Genomic DNA, 8,535 nt, shown 5'->3' with positions numbered 1-8,535 from the left:
CTTAATTGTAATATTAAAGCATATATAAAATGCTATGAATAAACTATTTCCTTGGTTAAAATTTTCTCATATCTTTTGCTGTAACATCTTGGAAGCAATCCATACAGCAATTCTGTACCTAAACCATGATAGCAGTGGAAAAATATGTTATACTTTATTTGTTTTTACATAACATTGGAAAGATGTATTTCCTCATTGGTAATAGCTTTATTTTATTAAAATGGCTTTTCAGTGAATTATTTAATGTATTGTATATGTTTTATTCTAATTAAAAATTTTGGAAAATCTATCAGAAATGTCTATAATAAAGACAAATCAGTTGGCTGTAAAGACATTGACTTATTTCTGAGTTCTCCATTCTGTTTTGTTGGTGTATGTGGTTTCATACCAGTATCACGCTGTTTTGGTTACTATATCCTTGGAACATATTTTGAAGTCAGAAAGTGTGATGTCTCCAGCTTTGTTCCTTTTACTAAGGATTTCTTTGGCTATTCAAGCTCTGTTTTGGTTCCATATGAATATTAGGATTTTTGTTTCTAATTCTGTGATGAATATCATTGATATTTTGACAGGGATTGCATTGAATATGTAGATTGCTTTGGGCAGTATGGTCATGTTAATGATATTAATTCTTGTGATTTATGAGCATAGGATGTCCTTCCATTGGTTTGTGTTTTTTTAATTTATTTCATCAGTGTTTTCTAATTTTCCTTGTTGAGAACGTTCACCTTTGTGGTTGAATTTACTCCTATGTCTCTTTTTTTGTAGCTATTGCAAATGAGATTGCCTTCTTGATTTCTTTCTCAGCTAGTTCATTATTGGTGCATATAAACACTATGGATATTTCTGGCTGGGCATGGTGTCTCATGCCTGTAGTCCAGCACTTTTGGAGGCCAAGGCAGGTGATCATGAGGTCAGGAGATCGAGACCATCCTGGCTAACAGGGTGAAAACCCATCTCTACTTAAAAAAAAAAAACTACAAAAAATTAGCCAGGCATGGTGGTGGGCGCCTGTAGTCCCAGCTCTTCAGGAGGTTGAGGCAGGAGAATGGCATGAACCCAGGAGGCAGAGCTTGCAGTGAGCTGAGATTGCGCCACTGTACTCCAGCCTGAGCAACAGAGCAAGACTCCGTCTCAAAAACAAAAAACAAAAAACACTGGATATTTCTATGTTGATTTTGTATCCTGCAAACCTACCAAAGTTATTCATCAGGTCTGGGAGTTTTTGGTGGAGTCTTTAGGTTTTTCTAGTTATAAGATCCTGGCATCTGCAAAAGGAACAATCTGATTTCCTTTTTTTCTGATTTGGGTGCCTTTTATTTATTTCTCTTGCCTGATTGCTCTAGCTATGACATGTAATACTATGTTGAATAGGAGTGGTAAAAATGGGCATCCTTGTTTTATTCCAGTTCTTAGAGGGAAGGCTCTCAGCTTTTCCCCCATTCAATTTGTTGGGTTGTTATACACAGCCTTAACTATGTTGAAATATGTTCTTTCTATATTTACATTGTTGAAAGTTTTTGTCATAAACGGATACTGAATTTTATTAAATGCTTTTTCTGCAATTTATTGAGATGATCATATTTTGTCTTTCATTCTGTTGATGTGAATTATTATCATATGTTGAACTGTCTTTGCATCCCTGGGATAAATCCCAGAAGATCATGGTATATTATCTTTTTGATTTGTTGTTGGATTTGATTTGGTAGTATTTTATCAAGAATTTTTGTGTCTATATTTATCAGGGATATTGGCCTGCAATTTTCTGTTTTTGTTGCATCTTTGTCTGGTTTTGGTATCACGGTAATTCTAGCCAGATAAAATGAGTTAGGGAGAATTCCTTTTAAATTTTTTTAGAATAGTTTGAGAAGAATTGGTATTAGTTCTACATTGTAAGTTTGGTAGAATTTAGCAGTGAGGCCATCTGGTTCTGGGCTTTGCTTTTTTGGAGACTTATTATGCGTTCAATGGTATGTGCTCAGGTTTTCTGTTTAGTTCTTATTTAATCTTGGTAGGTTGTATGTGTCCAGGAATTTATTATTTCCTCTAGGTTTTCCAGTTTGTCAGTGTATAGTTGTTCATAATTGTCTCTGATGATATTTTGTATTTCGGGGGTATCGGTGTTAATGTCTCTTTCATTTCAGATTTTATTAAATAGGGTCTTCTGTCTTCTTGGTGAGTCCTGCTAGTGGTGTATTGCTTTTATTTTTTTCAAAAAAAAAAAAAAATCAGTGTTTCATTTCACTAATCTTTGTGTTTTTAAAAGTCTCTGTTGCATTTAATTCTGCTCTGATTTTTATTATTTCTTTCCTTCTGGTACTTTTGAGCTTGTTTTTTTCTTGCTTTTCTAGTTTCTTGAGGTATATGATTAGATCGTTTATTTGAAATCTTTCTACTTTTTGGATGTAGTTGTTTACTGCTATAAACTTTCCTCTTAGTACTGCTTTTGATGTATCCCATAGGTTTTGCTGTGTCATATTTTGATTTTCAAGTATTTCCAGATTTTTAAGTTCCTCCTTCATTTCTTCCTTGACCCAACGGTCACTCAGAAACATGTTGTTTAATTTCCATTTATTTGTACAGTTTCCCAAGTTTCTTTTGTTATTGTTTTCTAGTTTTATTCCATTTTGGTCTGAGATGACACTTGATAGATTTCAATATTTTAAAATGTCAAGAGTTGTTTGGTGTCCTAATGTAGTCTATTCTGGAGAATGTTCCATGTGCTTATTAGAAAAATGTATATTCTGTAGCCGTTAGAGGAAATGCTTTCTAATTGTCTAATTGTCTGTTAAGTCCATTTGATATAAAGTGCAGTTTAAAGCCCATGTTTATGTGTTAATTTTATGTCTAAATGATCTGTCTAATGCTGACATTTGGCTTGTTGAACCTCCCAACTATTTTTGTATTGGAGTCCATCTCTTCCTTTAGATCTAATAACATTTGCTTTCTATATGTGGTTGTTTCATTGTTGGGTGAATATATGTTTAGAAATATTGTATCTTCCTCCTGTACTGATCTCTTTATCATTATATAATAATTGTCTTTTCTCTTTTTACTGTTTCTGACTTAAAGTCTGTTTTATCTGTTACAAGTATAGCTACTTCTGCTTGCTTTTGTTTTCTGCTCATGGAATATCTTTTTTCACACCTTGACTTCCAGTTTATACGTCTGTACTGATGAGATGAATGTCTTGTGGGTAGCATATAGTTGTTCATTTTTGTTCAATCCATTCAGCCAGTCCATATCTTTTAAGTGTAAAATTTAATCAATTTACATTTAAGTTTATTATTGATATATGAGAGCTTATTCCTGTTATTTTGTTAATTGATTTTTGTATGTTTTATATATCCTTTGTTCCTTTCTTTCTCCGTTTTTGTTTATAATTGTAGTTTTGTGGTTCTCTGTGGTGGTAACATTTGAGTTCTTTCTTTTCCTTATTTGTGTGTTTGTTCTACCAATGAGTATCATACTCGATGCATTTTCTTGGTGTTAGATTTTTGTTTTTCCACTTCCAGATTTAGGACTCTCTTAAGCACTTCTTGTATGGCCAGTCTAGAGATAATGAATTCCCTTGGCTTGTGCTTGTCTGAGAAATACTTTATTTCTCCTTAATTTATGGAGGATAACTTTGCTGGGTGTAGTATCCTTGAAGGGTGGTTTTTGTTGTTGTTGTTGTGTTTTTGGTTTTCCCCTTTTTTGCACTTTGAATATATCTTTCAATTCCTCCCTGACTTGTTAGGTTTCTGCTGAGAAATCTACTGTTAGTCTGATGAAGATTCCCTCATAAATGTCTAGATGCTTTTCTCTTGCTGTTTATAGAATTCTCTCTTTGTCTTTAACTTTTAACAGCTTGACTATAATATCCCTTGAAGAAGACCTTTTGAATTGAATATTTTTGGGGATCTCTGAACTTCCTGTATCCAGATACTAGACTGGTAAAGCTTTTGGCTATTATTTCACTAAATATGTTTTCTATCCCTTTGGTTTTCACTTTGCCTTCTGGGACATGGAAAATTAAAATATTTGGTTACTTTATTGTGTCCCATATGCCATGTAGACTTTGTTCATTCTTATTTTTTTTTAAACTTTTGTTTGACTAAATTATGTCAAGATACCTATTTGCATTTATGAAATTATTTTGCTTTACTTAATATATTATGGAATCTTTTTAGTGCATTTTTTATTTCATTCCATAAATTCTTCAGTTACAGAATTTCTGTTTGGATCTTTTTCATGATGTCTATCTATCTGATGAACTTCTCATTCATATCCTGAATTGCTGTTCTGACTTCTTTGCATTGTTTGTTTTTGTGCTTTTGCATCCCACTGAGCTTTTAAAAAACTCATTATTTTGAATTATTTTTCTGAGATTTTATAAAGTTCTATTTCTCTGGAATCTGTTGCTGGAGAATTATTGTGTTCCTTTGGAAGTGTAATATTTTCTTGTTTTTTTCATTTCTTGTGTCCTTATATTGATATCTGCATCTGGTATAAGAGTCGCTTCTTCTATTTTTTTAAAAAATTGCTTTAATAGGAGAGGACTTTTTCTTGAAGATGTATTTGTGGTGTTGGCTGGGTAGGGCACTTGGCTCTGAGTCTGATTATGTACAGTAGTGTAGTCTGTGTACAATTTATTTGGCTATAAACAGTGTCGGTCGTATCTGTGATTTCCTCAGGGGCTTAGGGTGTGTAGGTTAATGGAGGTTGTGGTGAGATTTTGCTGGCAATGAAGATGCCAGGTGGCCTAGTCCTCACGCCCCACAGGTGTGAGTGTAAGCTGAGCCTGACTGTCCTTGCGCCCCAGAGTGGTGTATACTGGCATCAGTGTTAGTAAATCCAGGAAAGCCTATTCTTGGGCTTCTATGATCCTTTCTCAGGTACCATTAATGGTAGCAGTGAGCCAGTTAAGAGAGTGTGTTCTTGAGTCCCTGGCAAGCAGGTGTGGCTTGGGCAATGGCAATAGCAGTGTCAAGGCAACCTTCTGGCTCCCAAGTGGTATGCACTGGTGTTGTTAGTAGTTGCAATGGGCTGGTCAGTCCAGTCACTAGGCCAGCAGATGGTGTGTGCTGCTTAGTACCAGTTGTGGTGGTAGTGGCAGGTTGGGTGGGCCTGACCTCAGGTATCCAGGAGGAGTTCTTAGGTGCCAATGGTAGTGGCTGGGGCTGGGTGATAGCCACGTCCCTGATGGCGTGCTTGGACACTGGGAGGGGCAGGGCTGGACTGGGCAGATCTGTCTTCAGGGTCACTGGTAGTATGTGCAGGCATTGGCTATGGTAGTCAGGGGCAGGGTGATCCCGGGATTCAGGTGGAATACTTGAGTTGGTACAGTAGCAGCTGCACTGCAGACTTGTCACTGGGGAGGGCAGGGTTATATTTAATGGCAGCAGCCATAAGTAGGTGGCTGGAGAGCATGTACTTTGGCCTCAGGTGGCAGCTGTTGGCAATATAACCTATCCTCAGAGTGCTTATAGCTGTTAAGTGGTTCTGATACTTGGGGCAGCAAGGTCACTGCCAGCGGTTTGCACTTTGGCCCTGGTGGTGGCAGTCATCAATGCTAGTGACTGTGAACTAGTAAGTCTTTTCTTAGGGTTTGTGAAAACGTGTGACTGCTCGACTGGGGCCAGTGGGGTTGCCACCAGGGCTCATATTTTGGCCCTGGCAGCAGTGGGGCTCCAGAAATGTGGAGATGCAAGGGCTGTTTGGCCCCGGATTAGAATGCAGTTTGGTGGAGGTTTGGTTCTCATAATGGCACCATGCTGTAGCTGCTTAGGACTTGCGGGGTATATGGAACCCAGCCCGAGCTTTCTTTCTAAAGCAATTCTACTGTGTGGTCTCCTGGCAGCTTCTTATGTTAGTCTCAGGGTCCGTGAGGGTTGGCTAGGATTGAAGGAGTTCATTGTGGGAATGTGGACTGCTGGGGGTCTCTTACATACTGTTTTTCTGCATTGGGGAGCCTCTCCGTGTTCCTAGTGGATCCAGGCCAGCAGGCTGTCTTTCTTCCCCCGACTTCCTTGCTTTAGGTGTTTCCTGTCACTTCTCTGTTGAATGCCAATGTTTTCTCTTAGATGATCTTTTCAAAATGTGATTATTTACTTGCTATTTTTGTTTGTCTTTGTGGAGGAGGTGAGTACCAGATTCTTCTAGTCAGCCATCTTGAAGCCTCTCCAATTCTCTGATTTTAGGTTCAGTTGGGGTGCAATACTTCAAATTTCATATTTAGGATGACCTTTGCTTATTTAATTTTAGAAAAGTTATTTTATGTAAGGCTTTTCTATTATTTCTTGTGTTTTAGGACAACATCTAAATAATGTCTAATATTCAGTAGTTAATATCTAATACATACATATCCTTTTTGAGGACCACATAACAAATATTATATACAAAAGGAATTATGGAGAATATAATAGTTACTTTATAAAGGAATGAAAAAGGAATGTGAATTAAGTAATATAGCTAAGAAAGTATAGAACAGTTGGCTAGTTGCATGGAGGAAGTGAAATGAAAAGAACAGGAAAAGATGCTGCCAGGAAGTGGACAATTGTGTCATATTCAACAGAATAATATGACCTTTGATTGCTCTTCATTCAATTCTAGAGTCCAAAAGATGGACTTATTTACAAGAGGAAATACATTTTGAAAAAAATTAATGAAGACTTTAGACAATGATGTACTCATTTTTTAAAAATTGAATTATTTATATTTTTTATTTAATTGTTTTACTTCCCTGATGTGAAACCATATTTAGAAAATATATGTCCCATTGCCCTGGTAATCTCTTCAGTGTGTTACTATCTCTGGGATAGATCAGTCCTGCAGTCATGAGCATGTAAATCTAGAACAATCGTTGCTGACAACCTCTTCCTGCAAGTCTACATGATTTTCAAATGGAAATAACTTAATCAATCACTTTTTTGAGAATGTTGAAAATATAAACTTCTTTATTAACTGAAATGGAAATATATTCATTGTCTAAATGGATCAGAGAAAAAGATGATTTTTAATCTTTTTTGTTTTCTTTGAATTCTTTATGTTAAATAATCTGTTGGATACCATTAAATCTTGATCTCTGTGATAGATTTTTTTGAAAACTAACATTGGTTAACATTTATTAATTCATTCAACAACTTTTTTAAAAATCACTTTATTTGGACTGATTATACACAGATCAATCATCCATTGTCACGATTTTATTTGAATCTAGACCCCACAAGTTCAGACAAACATAGAAACAAATAATTATGAAATAGTATGAACAGTTCCAGAGAACATATGCGTAGCATGAAACTAACTGAGCCCAGGAAGCAGTTATTCCATCTGCCCCTGGATAATTGAAAAGAGCTGCACAGAGAAGTAGAAACTGAAGCTGAGACTGAAATAATACACATTTTCCAGATGTGCATTTAGTGAGGTGCGTTCTAGTCCTTTAGATTTATTTTCAAACTAAAGGTGTCCTTTGGATTTTCTCTTGTCATTTTACTAGTACAGACAGCACAATTGACTCCCTGAGCAGTGAACTTGAATAAAATCTCTTACAGAAGGTAAAGGAAGAGGGTTTATGGGTGTGTGTAATGAAGACTTCCAGTTGATCAGACTCTTTTCAGTGTTTTAACTAGTTTCAGGTTTCCCTGTGTTCGAACATAGATGAAGAATTTTTTCATCATCTCAATTCTGCTTTAAATATAACGATAGACAAGTTAGTGATGTTACACTGTTTCTGTCATGTGCCTTCTCCTATTTCTATTTGAGATATGTACTTAGTAAATGTAGAAATAATTTATTTTAATAGAAACTCTGAATGTACTAAAAATGAGATTTATTGAGCAAATAGTTCAGGCATCAAGTGTTCAACCAATTATTTGAGCCACCTGCCATTAATTTGATGGACAATATGGGAAATGAGGGTAATAGAGAAAATGTTAGTGTTCTCCTGAAAATATGGCAGTGTCGCAGGGGAAGAGGGAAAAATTCACTTTATATTAGAAGAAAAGCTTTCTAATATTAGGCTTAAGAATTTAATTTTCTTTTTTCAGATCATAGAGAAAATCAGGATCTCCTAGGAAAATTGGAACTCAGAAATTGAAGACACAAAGATCAGATCAGATACAGGGAGACAGAATTTTGTCAACCAGAGCCACTTCTTTGTACACTGTAATAGAGAAAACCAAAGATGACTGTAGGTATAAGTTAATTATTAAAGATATATCAGTGTAAACAAAAACAGTGGCAAAACTAGGAAGACTGAAGGAGAAGGGTAGGGAGCTATCGTTAAAAACATTCCCTTGATTTTCCTAAATTCTTATATTGGAAAGATATTATGGTCTGTAAGTCTATAATTACTTCTTAAGTATCTTCTGTGCATTTTTAAATAATTAGTAACACCATAAATGTATTCCTATCTTTCTTCAAATTCTCAGTTAAAATGTCACCAAAATATCCAAAATTAGTATTTAATCATAACAAGTACTGAAAAATGTGCACAAATCACAAATGAAGAGCTCAGTGAATTTTCAGAAAATGAACATACCTTTGTAACTT

This window comes from Trachypithecus francoisi, unplaced genomic scaffold (assembly GCF_009764315.1).
Source record: "Trachypithecus francoisi isolate TF-2019V2 unplaced genomic scaffold, Tfra_2.0 Lachesis_group7, whole genome shotgun sequence".
NCBI classification, from domain to species: domain Eukaryota; kingdom Metazoa; phylum Chordata; class Mammalia; order Primates; family Cercopithecidae; genus Trachypithecus; species Trachypithecus francoisi.
Note: the sequence above shows the minus strand (reverse complement) of the source record.